At 38.8% G+C, this 24,583-nt stretch overlaps 1 protein-coding gene across 1 annotated transcript in view; it reads left to right on the top strand.

Annotated features, from left to right (window-relative positions):
• The window catches only part of LLGL1 (LLGL scribble cell polarity complex component 1), a 668,031-nt gene extending 656,388 nt beyond the window's left edge, over window positions 1-11,643 (top strand). Inside the window, exon 16 of the mRNA XM_044088928.1 lies at window positions 7,996-11,643. The gene's annotated coding sequence lies outside the window, so the exon portion shown is untranslated. The remainder of the gene's footprint in view (window positions 1-7,995) is intronic.
• Window positions 11,644-24,583: the final 12,940 nt, after the last annotated feature.

The following is a 24,583-nucleotide window of genomic DNA, read 5'->3' as shown; positions in this document are numbered from 1 at the left end:
ACATCAGCCAGACGGGTGTCAGATTCAAGCTCTCTCCATCAAACCCCCGTATTTAATTTTTCATAAGGACAGAGTTTCTCTTAGACCTAATCTGTCCTTTCTTCCCAAAGTAACATCTACTGTTAATCTCAATCAGTCTATTGAGCTGCCAGTGTTCTTCCCTCAATTCTCGAACAAGGCAGAGTTTAGATTTCATCAACTGGATGTGCACAGACAATTACGATTCTATCTACACAGGACCAAACACCGACAAAAATCTGACCAGTTCGTTTCCTTTTCAGAAAATAGAGTGGGTTCCCCTATTTCCAAGGTTACCATTTCCAGATGGATTTCGAATTGTATTTCCTTTATTTATTCTTCAAATCTACCATTTCCTGTCAAGGCTCACTCTACTAGGGCTGTTTCTGCGTCTATGGCATACCATGCCAGACTGTCTTTGGATGATATTTGTGCTGCAGCCACGTGGGCTTCCCCGCACAACTTTATTACTCATTACAAACTGGACGTGGCTTCTAGGGGCCGGGCTTCCTTTGGTTCCACAGTCCTCAGGAGTATCTTCCTTTGAGCCTCCCAGGATAGAGGTGCTGGGGACGCTGTCAAGAAATTATTTACTCACCATAACGTTCGATGTATGTAGTCCATCTCGCCTCACATTCTTATGTACCCTCCCACCTGCCCCCTTCCTGGAGGATCTGGAGGTTGGGATTGGTGCTAGAGTACCCTTCAATGGTAGTTTGTATTTCTTATTCCCCTTGATAGTGTTCTACCTTATTGGATTGTTGTTATGCATGAGGTGTGATTGTTGGATTCGCAACAAACTAGATCTGGGGTTATGGAGCAGTGCAGCATGGGATAACTGCTTGACCCAGCCAATGGGAGACTTCAAGCTAGTAAATAAAAGTTGGCTGAGTTTGAGGCGATATTCGGCTCCGAACCCGTGAGTAAGAATGTGATGCGAGATGGACTTACATACATTGAACGTTATGGTGAGTACATAACTTCTTGTTTTATCCCTTCCGTAGTACTAACACTACACTTCTAACTTTTATTGATACTGTCAAAGCTAGAGATATGGCTAACTAGTTTCTTACTTATATCTAGACTTGTCTGAAGACTTCAGCACAATTTGAAACTGCAATCTTCCACTTCAGATGTCCTCGTTGGGGTCATCTTTGCCCACGCTTGTATAATTCAGAAGCTACCTGTCCAATAGTTATGTCGGTAAAATGGCACTGCTCCCTTTATCCATACCTCCCAGTTACCACTGATGTGCCACAAGGCTCTATCCTTGGGTCTCATCCTCTTTAAAATTCTCACCACCACCCTCCAGGCCTTCCTGATACAGTACACAGATCGCTTCACACTCATTTTCACATCTAACAATTTGGCACACTTCCAGAAAATTACTCAGGAAGCTTTAAGACACTGAAAAGTGACTTTGTAACTCATGCTCAACCCCCCCAACCAAAAAAAAAAAAACTACTACTACTTTTCCTCATATCCCTTTCTATGAAAAATCTAAAGTTAAAATCCTGTCCAAATACGGGTTCCTATTACCTTATCGAAGTTTTACAACTTCGAACGTCATATGGTCGAACCCATGTGTTTGAAGTTGTAAAACTTTGAATACCTAAAAAATAAAAAAGTTTTCTAACAGTTGTAAGCTCCAACAGTGTAGAAACAGGAAATCTTCCCTTTCCAAACCGTACTGCATTGTAGTGCAGTCTCGGAATTGGTATATTTAAAGGGTGGGGGGTGCAGGGGGGTTTGCTCCCCTGCTTACAACACTCAGTAAGATTTTCTTTTTTTCTTTGTTACGTTTTTGAAGTTTTACAATTTCGAACATATGGGTTAGACCAAATGACGTTCGAAGTTGTGAAACTTCGACAACATAATAGGACCCCTCCAAGTACAACTGAAGTCACTTCTCATTGCAAATTATTAGGGATGATAGCTGATCTTAAATTTGACATGCATCTACAAAATTATATTAAAAACTCATAAACAACTAGAGATGCTTTACAGAGCCAAAAACGTTCTTGCCAGTGCAAGTAAAACTACAGTTGCTGCTACTTACTGCCTATCCTCAACATTTAGGCACTCCCATCCTTAATCTCCAGGCATCATAAAAAGCAAAACTTGAAAAATGGTATAATGAAGTGACTTAATCTGCAGCAAGTGCCCCTCAGAACCCACCACCATGTACCACTAATGCCTAAATTGGTTAGAACTACCCTGTTGACTAGCATAACAGCTTCTTATCACTTATAAAATTGTCCACCATCCATCTGCTTGTCCAGCACTAACTACAATTTTCCACATCTTTGTGCCCAGTGATCAAAAATTCCTCTGTCCACAAACATTTCAGATCTGCTGGGCATGGTCAGTACTCTTAAAATGCTGCTAAAGCCTGGAACGCCTTACCTGCATTTGTCAGGTCACTACCCTCCCTCCAGTCCTTTAAACCTTTTCTGAAATCCTTCGTAGCCAAAATGCCCTTTTTTGCTCAAGTCCAGGATAAACTATATACCTAAATATAAACAAGTACTTATCCATTCCTTACACCTTGCTCTCCCTTCTTCACTTATTTATTTATTTCAGTTTGATTACCGGGGAAGTCCACTGGGCCACGAAGCACCCATTTTCAGTGGAGGCCCGGGGAGAAAAGCTCCAGAGGCAATACAATCAAGGTTACAAATGCACAAGATAAAATACAATAGAAATGTCCAAACAGTAAGTATACATAGTAAGAACAGTGCAAAATAACAAAAATATTAAAAACATCAACATTTTTTTTTTTTACATAATTTGCAATATTTTCCTCATTACAGTCAACAGAGTTGGCTAAATCATTTTGGGAATTAGAAATGAAATCAGAGAGCAGATATGTGCAGGGGCAGAGAGTGGCTTAGTGTAGGAAATCCCTACAATTTATATAGGGTGAAAGCAAGAACATTTCCCTTTGGATGATGGGTGTGAGTAGAGTTGGGTCTTGAAGTATTCTGTGTTAGGTATAGTCCTAAGTGAAGGAGGGAGAGAGTTCCATTTTTGCCTAGAGAGAAGGATAGTAGTAGCTGGCCAGCGGAATGTTTAGGTCTGGGAACGGAGATTAGGTTTTGGTGTTCTGATCTCAATGATCAGTTAGGGATGTAAGGGGGAAGGATGTTGGATAAAGCTGGGCATTTTTCTGGGTAGAATATTAATTTGTGAGCGGTTGTTTGAAGATAGTCAAGGTGGTTAGGGAGTTCTAACCAGTTCAGAGATTGAAGGGTAAGGCAGTGGTGGGTTGAGGTTTTGGATTTAGTGGCGAATTTAGAGATCTTATTATAGCAAGCTTCAAGTTTAGAGGTGAGGGAAGCAGACAGATTAGTTAGTAGAGGGGCACCATAAAGGAGCGAGGGAAGGAGGTAGGTGGTTGCTAAGGTGTGCCTAGAGGAGTTTGAAAGAAATGGATTATTCCTATAGAGCATGCCTAACTTTTGGTGGTTTTTTTTTATGTTTTGTTGTATGTGGAGATCAAATTTGAGGTTGAATTTGAGGTGTTCATCAATGGTAATGCCAAGGAGTTTAGCGGAAGGGACCACTTCTATAGGAGTGGTGGTTTGGCTTAGGACGTTGAAAGTGTTTTTGTCAAAGGAAGAAGCCTTGGTAGGGTGGAAAATTAGTATTTTATATTTTTTGGAGTTGAGGGAGAGATGTTTTTTGTGCATCCAGTTTTCTGTAGTGGAAAAAGATTTTTGTGTTTTGGACAGAAGTTCAGAAAAGTTGGGGGCGGCACAAACTAAGGTAGAGTCATCAGCATATTGGATGACTGTAGTGTCAGGGAGGGCAGTGTGAAGGTTATTTATGAAGATGTTGAAAAGTATGGGACCGAGGATGGATCCCTGAGGAACTCCGGTAGGAGTAGGTAAGAAGGAAGAGGTAGAGTCCTTCCATCTGACAGCCTGAGATCTGTCACAAAGGTAACTGGAGAACCAGGAAAGAGTATTAGGGGAGAGATTAAGGTTGGAGAGATGAGAGAGAAGGTGTGTATGGGATATGGTGTCAAAGGCTTTAGAAAGATCTAACAGAACAGTGGATACAAGAAGACCAGAATCTCGGGCTTGATTAACAGTTTCTAAGAAGGAGAGTAGGGCAGTTATGGTGCTGTGGCCGGGGCGGAAACCGTGTTGGGTGGGAGTAAGCTGATTCTGAATTAAGTAGGGTAAAAGTTGGTGGTGGACACATTTTTCTAGAATTTTAGATATTGGAGAGAGTAGGGCTATGGGGCGGAAGTTAGAAATGGAGGTGTTTTTACCTCCTTTGTGAAGTGGTAGAATGTAGGCAGAACGCCAAAGTTTGGGTACGTATGACTCTTAAGGATCGGTTAATCAGGATGCTAATTGGGAGAACAATGCCTTTGGCTGCGCATTTGAGAAAGGAGGGGGGGGGGATGTTGTCGGGGGCATTAGAGCATGGCTTTAGTTTGGATAACAGCTTTTTTATAAACATTGTGGAAACTGGTTTGAGCTGGAACATAGAGGGGCTGTTATTAGTAGAGTTTAGGAAGTTGGATGGATTATTGTCGGGAAATGTTTTGGTTAGCTTAGTTATAGAATCTGTAAAGAAAGTGTTGAAGTGAGAGCTCAGTTCTTTGTCAGTTAAACTAGGATCAGGGCAGGGGTTACTTCTTGACCCAGGATGGAGAAGAGAGTTAACAGATTTCCAGAATTGTTTTGGGTTATTATTATTGGACTGAAGTTTATTGTAGTAGTTTTTTTTTCCCAAGGAGATTAATTTTTTTACTTGGTTGCGGAGTTGGGTATATTGGAGCATAGCAGAAGGCAGTTTCCTTTTCTGAAAAAGCTTCCAGGATTTGTCTCTGAGATGCATGGTATGTTTAGTCTCTTTGGTGAGCCAAGGAGCAGAATTGGCTTTGATTCGTTTGTTTCTTAGGGGGGCTAGGGAGTTGAGTATTTAGGAAGAAAGAGTTAAAATGCTCAACAGCGTTGTCAAGGGAGAGAGCGTTAAGGAATTGCTAGTTTGTTTGAAAATGTTAGAGAAGTATGTGGGGTTGAAGTTGCTAAGGTTATGAGTTTGTTTGAATTGTGAGGGGTTAGCAGAGCGATGAATAAAGGCAGGGAGATGGTCACTAAAGGAGTCCGGGATTGTGCCAGAGAGAGAGATTTTGTTTGGATGGGAGACTAAAATCCAATCTATGATGGATCCTGGGGGGTGGATTTTGTTAGCTCCGGTTGTAGAGTGGATTACTTGGGAGAAGTTGAAAAGATTGATGGCTAGGGAGGGGGAAGGAGTGTTGATTTTGTTCCAGTCAGTGTTGACGTCACCTAGAATAAAGGTTTCATATTTTGTTTCAGATGAGTCCCAGTGGAGAATATTCTCAAGAGTGGAGATGATATCACCTGGGGAGATGTATAAGGAGATGAAGCAGATATTTTTGTGTTTATTGAGTCGGAGGAGACTTGTGGTTATTTCAGTATTTTTGAATTGAGGGGTTGGGATATGAAGGGGGATTATGGGGAGAAGGTTAGAGTAGATTAGGGCAGATCCTCCACCTTTTTTTTTAATCGGTCACTCCTGAGGATGTTGAAGCCTGGAGGTAGGATTTCAGAATCAGAGATATGAGGTTTTAGCCAGGTTTCGGAGATGGCTAAGAGGTCAGGTTGGTTGTGATTGATCCAAGCATGAACATGGTGAATTTTGTTAAGGCTCTGGGCATTGATAGTGAAGACCTTGAGGGTGCTAAGAGAGGAAGTAGGAGAAGAAGGAGAAGGGGGAGAGGCTTAGGTAAGGTGGGTAGGGAATGGAGGGAAGGAGGAGTTTGTCCAGAGGCAGGGGCCAGGGTTAGGATGAATGTCTCCAGATAAGGCAAGGAAATTACATGAGAACTTTATGCCTTTTAAGTTTGGAATGGAGGAAGTTGTTTGGGGTTAGTGGAGATATGAGAGAGAAGCTTTTTGTAGTGGAGGAGAGTAGTTTGGGATGGAAAAGGTGCAGTAGGTTTGTTTGGATAAGGGAGGGAGAAATGGAGTGGAAGTGAGAGAGTAGAAGAGGTTGCGGGTGAGTGAAAGTGATAGTATGAGTAGAAGGTAGGTATGGGTGAGCTTTTAAGGAGTATCAAGTAGCATGATAGAGAGGAATAAGAAAGATGAGAAGACAGAAGGGGAGTTTGAAAGTAAAGAGGATTTGGGAGGGCATGTTTGGAATGGGTGGGATATGGAAGTGAGAAATAAGAAAGGAAGTAGGAATTAGTTGTAGAGAGAAAGGTAAAGGAGTGGAAGGGAGATAAGAATTATGGAGTGGAGAGGGGAAGGTTAAGTGTAATGAGAAGAGGGAGGAGTAAGTGAATGGAGAAGAGGGAGGAGTAAGAGTGGGTGGGGAGATAAGAGGGGGGTAGATATTGGTTAATTGATGAAGGAATTGAGGGAGGAGGGAAAAGACTGTGATTGGTTATAAGAAATGGTGGGAGGAGTTAGGTATAAATGTAGAGGTGCTGGGGGTGGGTGGGATGTGGGGGCAGGGTAGGGGAGCGGAGTGAGCCCGCAGGGCGAACGGAGTGGGAAGAGCCAGAGGAGGAGAAGCGAGGAGGACAATCAGTAGAGAGAGAGTATTCAGAAGGTAAGTTTTAGCAGAGATGTGAATAGGAAAAGTAAGTGAAGCAGAGATGTGAATGGGTAGTGAGATGTACAGAGAAGTGGAGTTAGAGGGTAGATGCAAAGGAGAAGGATAGTGGGAGAAGGAAGAGACTTCAGAAAAGGGTTAGAGGAGGGCTGTATATAAAGCGAAGAGTGGCTAGGATTCCTGGATAGTAGAGAGGGAGAGAGCAGAGGGAATGATGTTAGAGGGCTGTAATAGGGGAGATAAGGGAGGAGTGGGAAAAGTAGAGGGGATATCAAGAAGGTAGGGAAGTGCCACCTAGTGGCCAGTCAGTCTGAAACAGTAGAGATCCCAGGGGGAGAAACAGGAAAGGGAGGAAGGAGCTATCGAGGATCAGGATAGGGAGTAAGGAAATATGGGGAGAACTAAAAGCAGCAGAGAAGGGGGATTGAAAATAAGGGGAGAACTAGTAGTGCAAGCAGTAAAGAAGAGGTGGTAGTGGCTGCTGGCTAGACTGGCCGGAAAGTGTACAGTGACCTAGTAGAATCAACTTATTAACTGCACAGGGTTACAATAGTACACATACTTTCTTGAATCCTTGTAGGAAGAACTCAGGGAGCAGTGAGGCCTTATAGTTTTGGATTAGGAGTCCATTTTAGCCGGTTCTTGGCCAGAGTGTTCAGGAGGGGTATTATCAGGAGGTTAGGGCAGGGTAGGCAGGTGCCCAAGCTACAATATACAGGAGAAAGAAAAGAGATTGTAAGCAGCATTGAAGGCAATTCAAGGTACCCAAGAAGACAGTTAGGCATACAGAGTAATTTTGAACAAAATAAAATGCCTGTTGCAGCAAGAAATACAAAAAACAATAGGTTACACTCTTACAGAATTTCACTAAACAGCTCAATAAAAATGCCTATTGCAGCAAGAAATAAAACAATAGGTTACACTCTTACAGAATCACACTAAAGCAGTTAACACAGGTAGATAACAGATGTACTTGATTGCTTCAATCAATGTTTCTCCTGACTCTAAATGTGCCATAACCCTATTTTGCCCCTCACTTTTTATTTCAATTCTTGTTTATATTAGTGTACCTTTAATTTCTCTCTAAACTGGCTGAAATGTTTTTAATATTAAATCACTGTCGTATAAGTTGTAGCTGTTTTTGCCAATGTTTTCACATTGTCTAATTGGGTATAATTTAATTGTAGACATTTTTGTATTTTTGAAGATTGTAAAATGTATTCTTACATTTTTTGTTAATACTTTGAGGCTTTTCTTCCTAGGCCTCCACTGAAAATGGGCATCCACCCAGTTAGACGTTCCTGCTAATCAAATGTCAATAAATAACCAACTGATGAGATGGTAATACGTTTTTTTTTGTTTTTTTTTTAATAGGAAATGACACCCAGTTGAAATAAAGTAAGAAGCAATTGATGTAGTACTTTCTGTACTCCAAGATGAAGGAAGTAATTGCTAAACTGTGACGACAGGTGGCCACTACCAAACTGCTGAATGACTCTTGGACTTACCTTCCTTGATTGTGCCAAAAGATGGAGCATGTTGCCTACTGGACTTCTATACCCACCAGCTACAGTCTGCCAGCATATTTTCACGGTGTGTGAACTGACATTGCTACACAATACTAAAACCATAACTCTATTTAGATCATGACTTTGGTATGAACTGAAGATCATTTTTTATGGTATTAAACTTTCTAGCTCTTTTGAAGGACAGTATATGAGACAGATACGCAGGTTTCACTCATTTCATGGAAAAACGACAGGAGATGAATCGTATTTGCCACTTTTGGTCCAGTAACCTGTGAAAAAGGAAGCTGCTTAAATTTAATACGGTTTTAAATGAATGTAGACTGGAAATGAAGGTAGCTTGACTCTTAGTTTGTAGTGTGTTTCACATAATCGTTTTATTTCAAAATGTTCTTCAGTTCTATTTCATGTAGCTTTTGGCTTTTATTGCCTGTGTTATCAGGTGATGTAATCTCAAGAAGACGAGGTATCACTAAAAGTAGCCAAGTACAAGGGTAGGTTTCAGCCACTCGAGCAGTTCAGATTCGGTGTGGTCTTGAATACCATGGAGAACAATGCACTTTTCTAAACTATTCCTGTTCTGAGTCAGAGTATTGATAGAATGATTGTCTTTGTTAGACATCAGACACTGGTGAAAGGTTTTTAGTAGGAATCCATTGCCTTTGATTAGAAGTGCAAATGGTTTGTTCCTCAAAAGTAGCATCTTAATTTCCATTACTAACAGACTGAATTCTTATTAGTGCTTCACTTTGTTTACTGTCTTGTAAATGTGTTTTAGCTTAACTGTAGTTTATGCTAAAAAAATCTTTATAACTAATCTCTTCTACCTGTGAAATATTCAAAGTCTGTTGTGGGTACTGTTAACAGTATTACCTGGCAGTGCCTGTCTTTTTCCTGGGAGCTTTGGATTGATTTTGAAGGGGTGAGATGTAGAAGTGACGAAGGGTGTAGGGGAAAGGTACTTTTTTATGAGGTGTAGCTTGTTTGCATTCGCTGCCAAGTGCCATTTGAAAGGCACTTTGATATAAACTACAAAGACAGACACTGGCCTGTGTTCTTAGGTCAGAGGAAAGGACTAGATGTTGGTACTGTAGCAAGTGGAGGAATGGAACTGAGAGGTTTCTTGAGTTCTGCATGACTCCTGCAGGTTTGTATGTGGTAAATTTCCTGTGGATGTTTGCATAATGAATGAATCATGTGATTTTGTTAGGATATGAAACAAAACTGACTTTGCATTAAGTATTGTCGAAAATGTACTAAGACTGATCATTCTTTATTGATATAACAATTTTTATCACAGTAATAAGGAAGTTATTGACTAACAGAGGCATGCAAAGGCCATGACATTTCTGAATTCAGACACATGCTTTAAAGTGTTGGGATTCTTTAGCTGATGAAGATGCATGGTAAGTAGCAGTGTCCTGTCTGAAAGTAACAAGGAAGAGAGTAATGACCCAGTCACAGTAGAAAGCGTGGATGGCTGAGTTTGGGTACTGGTATGGTCCATGTGCACTCTGTCATCAGCACTCCAGTCTGGACACCAGCTAGACAGCTAGGGCTGTTGCTTTCCATAAAATTTAGCTCAGAAAAGTAAGTACCTTTAAGTGACTGTATTACACCGGCCTTGCTGTTTATTGCCATCACTGAAGTCCCCAGTTCTTTTCCATGTGGTCATACTGGTGTGTTCACGATCAAGCTTTTTTTTTTTTTTGGAAACACTGTCTGCAGATTGTGTGGAGAGAAAAGAATGTCTTGTATCAAGATTTTATTTTAGCAGAGGTCATTTTAAATGAATTGAATCAGATATGGATACCCCCCACACTTGATTCTTTGTAAGTAGTTTGATGAAATGCATTGCTGATATTTGCATCATTTAGTTTCGTGGGCAGTTGCCCATCCACTATTTTTTTGAACATATGGAGGGGCTTTGATTCTCACAAAGTATTTTTAAAAGCACAGACTGAATTTGCTTTTTTTACACCAACACCACCCCTTTTTTGTAGGGATCTTATTAGCAAATGTCTGCTCCATTTAAGCGCCCATCAACCGTATCTGTTTTTTTGTGGGCGTTTTCAATTGGGTAATATGTTCCCAATCACATATTTTGTTAAAGTAGTGTGAACCTATTTTGCATATGGATTGACCAGGTGCTTGCACACTAAACTCCTCTTTGTATCACTTATGAAATTTTCCAAGCTAAATGGAATTGGTGTCTTTTTTTTTATCCCTAAGAAGGTTATCCTATTTTATAAATATGAATACATTAGACTATTATGTACTGAATGTATTGCAGTGTTGTCTGTCATCATCTAGGTTACTGTTTTTGTTATAAATCATTTTCAATGAACAGGTATGCTGTCTCCTAGTACCAATGGCATGCAACACATTTGTCTTCATAAAAAATCTATGTACATTTTACGTTTTCCTTCAAGTGTTCAGCATTGTGCCGTGGAGACAACTAGTCTTCCTGGCTGCTTGTTAGGTCAATTTTTTTTTCCCTTTTTCTGAACATTGCACAATGCACTTGGGCAAACTTTTATCGAGTATGTATATTTGACAGTGGTGTGCCCTTTCTTGCAAAGAATTAGAAGGTTCCCATTATATATGCCCCTTGGGTGTCTTGGATCAGTAAAGGCACCTACTTCCTCTGAAAGTAGGAGCTTTGCATCAAACTGCATACTCTGCTGTCCACTGGCTCCTAGTATGTATGTTGTAACATACATATGTTTTTTTTGCTGGATTATGTACTCTGTTTATCACTGCCTTTGATGACTGGCCCTTTATATGTGGTTAGTAACAACAGTCAGAAGCTAAGGTGACCCCTTCCTGTTTCTTAAAGACCTTACAGGGTTCCAGTCCTGAGGATAGCCTAGTATGATGCAAGTCCTGTGAAAAGGAAGGGCCTTCATAATCTGCTGGTGTGCAGTGCAAGAAATTTTTGTAGCACAGGTGAATTGCATTTTTCTTCTATCTCTGCTGTTGAAATCAGAAAATATCCTTTCAGATGGCTTTGATGGTTGCTACTTGTTATAACTCATTCTGACATAAATATGTGGAGCAAATACATTTATTGCTTGACAAGGAGGGACAAGCAGATTAGTACCTTGTCTCTACTAGAACGTTTTGGATAATTTGATCCTGTAGTGCATAACCATTTGAACAAGAAAATAGAGGCTTCACTGGTCTAACTCACTATACAAAGTAGTGTTTTTCATTGAAACCTTAAGGTACTTTGACACTAGAGCTAAACCTAAGCAAAACAAATGTAGTCGTTTTTATAATGTACATTTTTTATGTTTAACAAAAAAAATCCAAACTTATTTTTGCTGTAATTTCTAGCTACCTATGGTGTACTGTAAGAACATATGTTTAAAGAGCCACTCAATTTGTCTTTTTGTTGTGTTTTTGTTTGTATAGAATGTATCATTTTTGGTAATTTTTGATAAGTTAGCTATAACTTTTTTAAATGTTAATAATAAAGCCTTTATTACATCTACATGAATGCAGGTCTCTTTAAGCATGGGTAATTTTAGTGTAAATATTTAGATAATGCTTGTGCTTGTGAGAGCTTTGGTCACTCGCTGCAAAGGTGCCCTGTTATGGTGAAATGTACTTCAAGCATATTGGTTTTCCACAACAAACATGCTGTCAAGGCTTTCTTCTATAGAACTGTTTCCATTGTGAATATATTTGAGTATGCACATTTTTTTCCTAACTCTGTGATGCACAGAAAGGGGGACCCCTGACTACAGCTTCCCAGTGACCCATTTTTGAATAACCTGTTTGAGTGGTGAAGGAGTTAGGCAGGGTAGGGTGGGGTGGGATGGAATTTGAGCAGCTAACATACCATCCATCCATGGTGGGAGGGTGGCTAGTGACCTTAGACCCACAGCTTGACCTTTCAATGTCAGAAGGCCCTAGAGCAGATTTGACTACTGAGGATGAGAAATGCAAGTTGTTTGGCCAGCCATTTAGTGCACTGGACACTGTAGTGGGAGGGTAATATGTGGCACACACCTGCATTAGGCTTGGCCTTGTATTATGCCTGCCAGCTACCAGTGGAAATGAGTGAATTAAGGCATACAAAGCCATGTGTGATTTACTTCTGGCATGTTTATCCTGCATTACTTGCCTGTAAGATGATGGGACCAGTAAGGAATGATCCAAATAGAGGGGTAATTCCACTCCTGTGTAATAATGCCTGCTGCTTATGCCCCGTAGAATGCGAGCAGAGACTGGATCACTGCGAGGGTAGAATGAGTAGATAGACTAGTATGAATGTTTCATTTGTAATATGCAAATCTCACACATGAAACCTTGTTCACAAGTTAAAGTAAAACTAACATCAATCGTCAAACACGCTTATCAATGGAGGACTGTGTTCTCTAAGGATACCGTCCTTATACATGTGTCATATCTGAAACATGCTTTGTGATCATTTTGGTAATGCAAGAACTTCAGAAAGCAAAGCTAACCTCACTTACGTCATTCATCATCTTGTAGGTGTCTTAGTCTCCCCAAATTCTAATGCCATTTTATCATATTTAAATATCGTAAGCAAAATTCAGAGTTGAGGGCCCTTTTAAAAGCAGTATTATTGGAGTGTCATGTTGACTCTGCTGCACAAAATATTTGTAGTTATGTATCTTCACCATATTGATCACTGCTGCAGTAGCCTTAACTGTATGGGCTATATCCTGCAAGGATAAAACTATCCGGCTTCCAAAATTTCAGGGCACCAGCCATGTGCCCTCACCATTAGTCAAGCTAAAGCTGAGCTGACTTAAAGATAGCTTTAGACACCAAGCCCTTAAATGTCCTGCTGTTGAAGAGAGCTCTCCTGTGTGAGCTTTCAAGGATTGACTATTGGCTTGTGCTGTTCGTTTGCTGGGCAGATTAATTCCTTTTGGGGGAAAACAGACTGAAATGAGACTTAACTGCACTTTTACACAGGATCACACTTTTTCTGTCCATTTAAAAGTTGTTTGAAGAAATTGAAAAACATTTTTTTCTGTGAAGAAATTTTTACTTTGTGGGGCCAGCTAAATATTTTAAAGTGCTTTTTACTGTGTGTGTGAAAAAAGTGATTTTTTAAAGACTTTACACTTTTACCTGCTTATGCTACACGTTTTCCTCAAGAAAGAGGCATTTTCAGCTTGACTAGTCGACCTTGGAACAATCGACCAGTCCAAATGTTGGTCCATCTTCCAGCCACAAAAAGAAAAAGTTTAAGCAAACAGCCTTTGTCAGCACAGCAGGCTAGCAGTTTACCTCGGCCACAGGTGGGTGAGACTGCTATGGCTAAAACTGGTTCCTCAGACCACTCCTCTTTTACCCTGGATCCCTTTGGTGTTGCCACTATTGACTGGGAGTTGGTCACATCCACAGTGGCTGTTGCATTCTCAGTCGGCAAGGGAAAGTCTGTCCTGGGAGTGGGGAAAGGGAAGACTTCCCTGTTTGGTAAGGATGTCATGCCCTTTCCTGGGAAAGCTGCTGTGGTCATTTATAACACACTTGCCCCCATTTTTCCTGCCAAAAAGAAACAGAAAACTAAACATGTATTTACTCGTTCTCAAATTACCTTCAATTTTAATTCAAGCTATTGATTCACCTTATAAGGTAGTTGGTTTCTGTTAAAAAAGTATAGAGGGATGTCTCTCTCCCTGATGAGATTTGAGATTCTGAATCTGGACAGAAAGATGAAGGAACAGATCTAGGGTTGTCTCCTCAGTTTTCTGATTCGGGCTTGGAGGACAGGTTAGTTACTTAATCTGTCTGTGGGATTTCTCCTTCTGTGAGACTATTTCCAGAATGTGCCAGTGTTTTCAGTGGAAGAACACTGAGGTTTCTCAGTTCCTCAGAAAATGTTACAAGCTGTTACTGAAAAAAAATTCCAGAACCTGCACCCATTTCTCCATTTGTCAGCTTTGGAGGACGTGTCACTGCCTGCCATTTTCTCAGTAGTCTACTGCCCCTAACAAGGCAGAATTCCTCAGAGTTTAGGTTTTTATGCACTCATTCCAAATCAGACCCAGCACTAATCCTATTGCTGCTAAACATTTGGTTGATTACAATCCTATACTTTGACAAGTAAGAGAAGATCATTGAAAAGTATGTGGAAAAGTATATTATTCTGCAAATTTGATTTTCAGAATTTTGAATTGGGCTCGTGTTAAATGTTTATTTGGACTAATTTTGAAAATGAGGAGTGCTTTGTCTACAGGTTTTTTTTCTTTTGAGGAAAACTCTGCTTTAAATTTTGTATCCTCCATATAAAAGGTCATACACTCCATTGTTCTACTGTGTGTATGACTCTGTTAATATTTCCAGGGCTAATGTTACTGTTTTGAGTAGGTTTGACTGGTTGATTTTCAGAACCTCCCAGATGTGAAAAATGAGATTTTAAGTTTTCTTTTGGGTAGAGATTTTGTTTTTGGTTCCTATATGGCAGAAGTTATCAAAAGTTTGATGAAAGGATTAGGTTGATTCAGGTAATCATTTTTTTCAGCCCTTCTTTGACTGAATTTCTATGGAATTTTTGAACACACTAATTTTAGCCAAAAAAAAAATATCTCACCAAAGTGTGGGTAAGCAGACGTTTAAGAAGAACTGGTGGGAGAGGGTTCAAAATGAATTCAGGAACCCACCACAAAATCAAGGACAGAGTTAGAATGACTAAAGAACCTTGCAACCCCCAAACCCCACACTGCCGGTCTCTGTTCCCTTTCTCTGCTTTCCTCTTTGGTAAGAGTTTCAGATGGATGGGTTCTAAGGATCATTTATCAAGGTTACAGATGGCAGTGGGAGGAAATCCGTCCTTCCCAAGGGGTAATTCTATAATCGAGAGACCAGTACCTCTGTCCAAGGTTGGGAAAGGTTTTTATTAAAGGATGTTTTTAGTGCCAAATAAAGATGCTTAGATGCCTGTTCGGATCTTTCCTTACTAAACTAGTTTGTAATGGTGCCCAAATACAAAATGTCATTTACAACTGGTTGCCTCCTCTTCCTCATTTAAGTTTCCTGGTAACACTAGATTTAAGATGCTTATCAAATCCATATTCATCCAGATTTCAGGCATTTCTTAAGGTTCTGGAGCACATTAGTTCTCTGCCTTACCCTTGATATCCATTGTGCCAAGAATGTTCACAAAGTGTGTAGCTCCAGTTATGCTCATTTCAAGCTACAGGGTATCCACATTTTTCAGCATTTGTAGAACTTGCTTATCTTTGCCACATTTCTTTCAAAGTGTCAAGAATCCCTCTGTCACTGTTTCGTCTCTAATAAAAATAATAATGCTTGGGGTTTCTTTAGGATGCTTTAATATGTACAAGCACATCAGGATAGATAGCATCAGTAAATACGAATGAACTAGTTAAACAGAGCTTACATACATGTTCACATATCAACAACTAACTACAAAATGGCAGGCTTGCACATGCTTAGTATATATACTCTAGCTAGTGCAAGCCCTTGGATAGCTTCTTAAAGGTATATACACACACATTCATCTACATCCTCTGTCTTAAAAAGATTGCCCTTTATGCAAGAGAATATCAGAGACAGGCATGCATTGCTATATACATCAGAAACGAAACACGATATTTATGTCCAAGTTGCTTGGTGTCTGCTACATGGTTTAGAGTTTCAACCATATCTGGTAACGTAACAGTTGGGACTAGATTTAGCAACAGGGACAGTCTGCAGTGCACAGCTCATATCAGGAACTTCTGGATTTGTCATAGGAACAGGAATGTCCTCTGAAACTTCCTCTGAAATTGAAACACTGGACAACTTACTCTGAGATGGTGTTTCTTACAGGCTGTCTGCTGTGGTATAGGCTTGGACACACAGGTATCAAGAGTTTCTGATTCCAGCTAAAAGTTGCTCCTCGTAATTCTACAATGTATGATCTCTGCTCCGGATCAATATTATTCACGACACCAATCCGATCATAACCTTTGGACGTCTGCATCCTTACCACTTCTCCCTATCGTAATGGATTGAGTGGTTTACTGGTCTTATAGTAGTAGGACTTCTGGGATACGTGTTTCTTCAACAGACTGGCTTTTGCTGATCTGTTCTTGACACATGGAACAAACCATTGACTACTGATTGGTAATGTCTCGACAGAAGTCTCTGAGCAGGTGAACCAAGATGTTTATCGCAAGGAATATTTCTGAGATTCAAGAAAACGTCAGTATTTCGTTTTGACTTGAGTAACTGCTCTGCATTGTGAACTGCATGTTCTGCCAAACTATTTGATTGTGGGTACACTGGACTACTTGTGACAAGTCCCATTCTTCAGCAAATCTTTTGAACTGTTAGCTTGTAAACTGCATGCCATTGTCAGAAATAACCGTTGTACTGACTTCCATGTACAGCAAAATGACGTTTCATGTTGGTAATGACAGTACTAGATGTTAGGTTAGAAAGTCAATCTTGAACCAGTTGGAGTAAGAGTCTACTACCACCAAATAATGCTGACCATTCCACTTGAAGATATCTGTGGCTACTGTCGACCAAGGTACTTCCGGAATCTGGTTAAGCTGAAAGTGGTTCTTTCTGATAATGGGGCTTTGTACTGTTACATACTGAACAAGATAAAAGTGCTCTATCAATGTCTTGCGACATAGAAGGCCAAACTACTAATTCTCTTGCCCTTCTTTTGATAGATTCAGTACCTAGATGGCCACGATGCAAGATAGTAATGTACTCAGGTTGCAAAGACTTTGGAACAATTACTTTCGGACCTTACATTGATACCTTTGTCAGACAAAAATCTCATCACTGTATGGAAAACATGGTTGTTAAGGTAAACTGGATTGCTTTGATGGCCATCCTTGATTAAGTGGATCTGTGGCTGTGTGTACTCTCAGCTCATCAAGACATGTGGAAGAAAAAATTCTCACTTCCATGACTTCAGAATCATCGAATGAGAACCTTAATTGTCATTCTGTTTGATGGTATTTCTGGGCAATCTGGATAATGTATCAGCAAGAAAAGGACATTTGGCTTTTTTGTAGATGAGATTGAAATTGTACTTTTGCAATGTCAGCATCATGCATTGCAGTCTGACTGGAGCTGAATGCATTGGCTGTCTCAGGATAGTGACTAACGGTTGGTGGTCTGTTTCGATCTGGATAGGTCTAAACACAGTCATAGAACTTTGAATATGCAAACACAATTGCCAAAAGCTCTTTCTCAATCTGGGCTTTCTGCTGTTCAGTTTGGGTAAGAGTTCTCAATGCATAGGCAACATGTTGATCCTCTTGTAGAATAACTGCACCAAGTCTGAATTTCGAAGCATCACAGGAAAGTGTAACTGGCTTGCGAACATCATAGTATCTGAGCGTTGGCAGACTAGCAATTCTGTTTGAGGACATCAAATGCTCTTTGGTGTTGCTGTACCCAAGACCAGGATACATCTTTGTGTCTGCTCTCCGAGTGGTACTGATAGTTGGCTGAAGTCTGGAATGACCAAAAACTAGTAGAAACGGCCAAAGCTTCACCAAACCAGTAAACTGTAGACAGAGCTGACCAGGCTCAGTGTGAGAGAAATACAATAAATTTAATCAGATAAAACACTGTACATAAGCACTTTCATCTCTCATGGAGACTTCTTCAGATAAAATACACTCATTCACCATCTTTTTTATAACATGGGCGAAATTAATTAACCAATGATACAATACTATTAAGCATTTCACTGTTTTAAAGGTCACAGCACACCAATGGGAACTCATCCAAACCTAATAGTTTCCCAAAAAAATCATTTGTGTACCCAAATAAAAACATTAAAAAATCATACAGATTTGTTTAAAATTCATGGTAACAAATCTTTTTCACACAATATAGGTTTGAGAGATGCATTCAAACCAGGGGGGGATGATGCATTTAATTGCAACTGCCAGACAAGTTCTGTCTTTGTGTCTGCCAGTCACCTCCCCCAGGGTGAATCTGAACCCTTTCCAGTATACCAAAACTAAACTTAACAAAATTGTTGTACATCACTGAATGTCTGTACAGTGCATTAACTTCTCTTTTCTTGTTGGTCTCCTAGAGGTGCTCATACATCCTCAATTTCAGAGCTCTCTGTCTTCCCAATATAGTATCCTGAGCAGCTGTCACATTTTGCTAAGTAAACCAGTTTATTGGTACTACGATTCCCTTTCACAACGGACACCTTAGTATGTAAACATTATCCAAAATAATAATTTTTTCTTTACTAATGTAACTGCAATATGCACAGTTAACACAAGGTGTGGTACCATTACCAAAAGTTTTATCAGTTTGTTTACTATTTTCTAGAATTTGTTTAAAATTCCTACCGGTTTTACTAACCAACAAGGACTCAGGCCCAGCCAACTGGGAGACTTAATTGTTAACCTTGAAAATACTTCAGTTCTTCTTTATAACCTCCTTAATGACTTGGGAATAAACATTATGTTCCATTACCAGGGCTTTTTCATATTTATTGTCCCCCTCTTTGCTGTTTTGGTTTGTAAACTCCATTTCCAATAGTGGGGGATATTTGGTGGTACCCCAACCTTTCCTTATTTCCTCGAATATACTATCCACCATCTTCAAGGGATATTTCCTTTCTATAAACTTTTTCTTCAAAATATCATACTCGTGGTCTAGTTCTATTAAATCTGAGGTCAGTCTTTCTACCCGTATAGCCTGCCCCTTCACTAACCCTTTTTTTGATAGTACGGATGGTTGCTACTGTAGTGCAAATATGCATTACAAAAAGTTTCCTTTCTGTACAGATTTGATGTAAATTTGTTACATTGGGAAATCCTAACATCTAAGTAGGTAATACTGGTGGAATCCCAAGAATGTGTAAATCTAAAGTATCCACTGCTATTGTTCAGATATTTCATGAACTCACTAATTTAGTCCACTGTGCCATCCCACAAAATAAAAATATCAAGATACCTGATGTAAAGATGTAGGTGCTTGGCAAAGGAACTCTTCAGTGTGAATTCATTCTCCCATCCCAACATAATATTATTGGCATAGGTGGGGGGCACAAGCTGCCCTCATCGCAACTCCTCTAGTTTGCTGGTAGAATTCACCTTCAAAATGGATAAAATTGCTGTCCAAAATTAATTCTATCAACTCAACCAGTAATCTAATTCTGTCTTCCGAAAGGGAGGAAAATTGTCGCATTGAATTATAAAAAATTCCATCCCTTCTGTTTTAGGAATACTAGTGAAGAGCCCTTCCTTCCAGAAGTCCCGTTTTAGTTTACCTAAAAATTCCCAAGAATCTTTCAGTAGGTGGGGTGTCTTAATCTCTACTTCTTTGGACCACTTGTCCACAAGAATGGCCACGGGGTGGGTCTTACTCCCCCTACTGTTCACTATGGGCCTGAAAGGAGGCTTGTCAATGTTTGTGTGGACCTTTGGTATACCGAAAATGTTTGATATTAATGGCTTTTTCTGTTGCAAAAATTTGTAAGTGTCCACATCAATTCTATTCTGTAAGAAATATTCTTCTAAATAAAAACCCAGTCTTTGGTAAGTAATGGTAATCTCATTTTTCGAGACGGGAAAATGCATCAGTGTTATAAAGGAGGGAGATCATTTTGTTCTTGTAATCTTCTGTTTTAAAATGACAGTCCCTCCTCCCTTATCTGGTTTCATCACCCTCAAATCATTATTCTCTCTAATATGGGTCAAAACTTTTCTCCTGCTTCATTAAATTATACCACCTTTTCTTATTCTCAGTGTGTAGTTTGTATAAATCACTGGTAACCACCTTCTCAAAAACTTGCACTAGTGGATGTGGGGGGGGGGGATTAAAAACACTGTTCCTCTTAAGTGTGCATTGATTGTTAGCTGCCTCACTGTTAACATTTTTGTCCTTCAGATATAGACTAAAGTTAATCTTCCTCAAAAATAACTAATTCAATAAGTGAGTCAGCTAACAATCAATGTGTGTGGCCAGGTGGGCATAAATTTATATCCCTTCAATGCATATTTGCACTATAGTAGCAACCATCAGTACCATCAAAAGAAAAGGGTTATTGAAGGGGTAGGCTATATATGGCTGGCAAGAATATGACCCCAGATTTAATAGAACTAGACCACGAGTTTGATCTTTTGAAGAAAATGTTTATAGAAAGGAAATATCCCTTGAAGATAGTGGATAGTATATTTGAGGAAGTAAGGAAAGGTTGGGGTACCAAATATCCCCCACTATTTAGGATGGAGTTTACAAACCAAAACAGCAAGGAGTGGGACAATAAATATGAAAAAGCCCTGATGTTGGAACATAATGTTTATTCCCAAGACATTAAGGAGATTATAAAGCGCTGGAGTATTTTCAAGGTTAACCATGAAGTCTCCCAGTTGGTTGGGCCTGAGCCCTTGTTGGTTAGTAAAACCGGTAGGAATTTTAAATAAATTCTAGAAAATAGTAAGCAAACTGATAAAAATGTTGGTAATGGTACCACACCTTGTGGTAAATGTTTTACATACTAAGGTGTCCTTTGTGAAAGGGAATTGTAGTACTAATAAACTGTTTTACTTAGCACAATGTGATAGCTGCTCAGGATACTATATTGGGAAGACAGAGAGAGCTCTGAAATAGAGGATTTATGAGCACATCTATGAGACCAGAAAGAAAAAAGAAGTTAATGCACTGTACAGACATTCAGTGATGTGCAACAATTTTGTTTAGTTTTGGTATACTGGAAAGGTTTCAGATTCACCCTAGGGGAAGTGACTGGCAAAGACACTTATTAAAGAGAGAACTTGTGTGGTAGTTGCAATTAAATGCATCATCCCCCCGGTTTGAATGACCAAGTATCTCTCAAACATATATTGTGTGAAAAAGCAGATTTGTTAACATGAATTTTAAATGAATTTGTATGATTTTTAATGTTTTTATTTGGGTACACAAATGATTTTTTGGGAAACTGTTTTTTATTAGGTATGGATGAGTTGCCATTGGTGTGCTGTGGACCTTTAAAATAGTGAAGTATTTAATAGTATTGTATCATTGGTTAATTTCACCCATCTTATAAAAAGATGGTGAATGGATAGTGTATTTTATCTGAAGAAGTCTACATTAGAGATGAAAGCGCTTATGTATGGTGTTTTATATGATTACATTTATTGTATTTTTCTCGCATTGAGTCCGATCAGTTCTGAATACAGTTTATGGATTTGGTGAAGCTGTGACCATTTCTACTAGTTTTTTTGTGTGTTCCGAGTGGCCATTGGTGGGTTTATTGTGATTATGGACTTGGAAGGAATTTCAGGTCGTCAAGGAGCCAAAAAGGCATTGCAGGCATCATCTACATCTTTTGACCCCACTTTTGAGGTGGGACAGTTGAGAACAGAAGTGTCAGCACTTACTAACAATATCACAAGGCTGACTGAGATGTTCCTGACAAACAGAACAACGTGGGTGAACGTGCAGCCTCTTCCAACAAAGGAAAGGGTGTGAGCTTCCTGTGAGCGGATCTGTGACATCTGTTGAGCAGGAGAGGGTTACAGATGCTAGTAGCACTGTGGTTAATAACATGAACAGACTTCAAAGCCATCAAGTTAATTCAGGCAGCAACATGCGAATTAACGAACAGCAGGATGAAGTGAGGGAGACTACATACCGGGACAGTCCCCTAGTTTCAGGTACTGTTAATAAAAATGGTTTTAATGGAAGCCAGAGTGCTTCAATATCAACAAAAGCTACAAACTGTGAGGGGAACTTGAAGGGTAATCCCCGGACTAACTTTGATAAAAATGTTAATTTAAAAGACATTGACAGAGTTTATACCTTTCAAGGTCTTGGCAGGCAGGGAAATGTTACAAATGTAAACGAACATAGACTTGTAAAATAACCAGACTGGGATCGATGTCATGCAATGACTTTAATAGAAAAAACGGACAGTCAGTAATCCAAAGAACAAAAACAGAAATCTCTAAATGCTTTCACCCGTATATAACAAGGGCATCATCAGAGTAAATCCACAACCTTTTCCAACCTGTTTTAAAAGTAAAGCATACACACGCCCCCACTCAATCAACCAGTCAAAAACAATGTCTAAAACCTCATTCATTAATAATATCTAGTTCTATAAAAACATTTGTAAAAACATTTATAAAAACAATTGTGTATATATATATATATATATATATATATATATACACAAATTCATGTTCTTATGTTAGTAGTTTGTTTTTAAACATAAGAACACCTGTGTGAACATTAAATAATTCCATAAAATTTCTATAAACATGTATATTGTATTCTATTTCAGGCATTTAATTAATACTATGTACCAAAGACATAAGACTACTATTGTCAATAAAACTTAAGTATCTAAAGCCTAGAGAGTAATGTACAATATATAATATAATAAGTGTTGAAAATTCACATACTTAATTATTTAATAAAATAACCATATATGAACTTGTTCAATATTGAAATATAGTGTTTGTATATAGTAGTTAAAACTTTTTATATACATTGTGACCTATATTTTAAGATACTTGAAAGTGATATATGCTCGTTTATTCCTGGAGACCTAGATGCATTTAGTCTGAGTTGCCAAAGACATTCCTTTACCTCCAGCAGTGTCTTGGCATCTCCTCCTTTGTCACTATGTGATACCCTGTCAATAACAAAAAATAAAAACTGTTTGTAGTTGTTACAACCTAAACTGTGTACATATAAAGCGTTGGTAGTTTTTTTAATTTTTATGTCTTACATGTTCTAATATTCTAAGTCTTAGTTTTCTAATAGTTTTACCTACATAAAATGTAGGACAACTTAAACATGTAGCAAGATAAACTACCATTTTAGTGTTGCAGTTGCAAAACCCAGGACTTCTAATAGTTTTGCTATAGTTATAAACTGCAACATATAGTCCATTGTTAATGTATTTACAAATACTACATGATCCACATTTATTCATCATAGAATTTTTGTATACATTTTGATTGTCAACTGTCTCCATAACTTCCTTTAAATTTTTCCCTCTACTATATGTAAAAGTTGGAGAACTTCCCACTACCGTAGTTATGTCGTTGGTGAGAACACTACACCAAGTGTCAAAAATAATGTTTTTGATGGTTCCACTATATGCATTGTATGGCAGGACCATTGCGTGTCTCATACTGTTTGATCTTTTATCCACAATGGCCTTTGCTAAACCATCTTTTAATATTGGTCTATACATTGTCTTCCTTTTCTGCAGTACCTCTAACTTAATATTATTTAGAATATCTTGTGGATAACCTCTTTCTAATAACATATTGATTAATTCTTTAACTTCTAAGTCATACAAACTATCGTCACTGTTAAGTCTCGACAACCTAACCATTTGTCCTTTCATTATATTCTTTTTTTGATAAAATGGATGGCAACTTTGAAAATGTAAAAATGAGTTGGAAAATGTTTTTGTACGATATATATTGGATATTAAACCACCATTTTCCTTGTCTTTAACAAAATATCTAAAAAAACACATTTATCCACATGTATTTTGAGTAAATTTCAAAAATGTGGCACTATTTCCCAGGATGTGTATAAAATCTTCAATCCCTTCCACTGTACCTTTCCAAAAAATTAAAATATCATCCAAGAAACGCAGATATAAAGCAACATTCTGCATATGTTGTGATGTAAATACATAATTGGTTTCCCAATCCACCAAAACAAGGTTGGCATATGAGGGTGCACATTTTGCCCCCATAGCCACACCAGTGATCTGCTTAAAATATTCAGCCTCAAAGGTAATATAGTTATTAAGTACCATATCTGTCAGATCAACAATCAAACTTTGTTTCAAAATGTGTAATGTACTATATTTTCTGAGGCTATTATTGAACATCTCCAATCCCAAATCATTTGGTATGACGGAAAATAAGTTGACCACATCAATGGTCACTAATAAATATCCATCATCCCAGGGAGTGTTCCTAATCACATCCAAACAATGCCAAGAGTCCTCTAACATGTGGTAAATTTTGAAACATTTCCTTACAATAAAAGTCAACAAAAGATGCCATAGTCTCGGTCTTAGAACCCTTGGCAGAGACTATTGGACGGAATGGTGGATTATTGATATTCTTGTGAATTTTGGGAATACCAAATATGGAAGGGATGACTGGTGAACAAACAGACAAGTACTCTTATTCAGTTTTATCCAATATTCCATCCATAATCCACTCATACACCTGCCAATCCAATTTCATATAAGCTCTGTTAACATATTTTGAAACCCCGATGTAGGTGGATGTGTCATTTAGCAATTCTAACATACTACTAGAGTAGTCAGTTTTAGTCATAATGACCACACCTCCCCCTTTGTCAGGTTTCATCACTCTGTACATATCAGAGGATGTTAAATTGTGGAGACAAAACCTTTCTCCAACAGTCAAGTTGTCGATTATATTATTGCAATCCCTTAGGTGTCTCCT

This window comes from Protopterus annectens, chromosome 12.part0 (assembly GCF_019279795.1).
Source record: "Protopterus annectens isolate FY-2018-M chromosome 12.part0, PAN1.0, whole genome shotgun sequence".
NCBI classification, from domain to species: domain Eukaryota; kingdom Metazoa; phylum Chordata; order Ceratodontiformes; family Protopteridae; genus Protopterus; species Protopterus annectens.
The sequence above is the reverse complement of the archived record's forward strand: the minus strand, read 5'-3'. Positions and strand labels throughout refer to the sequence as shown.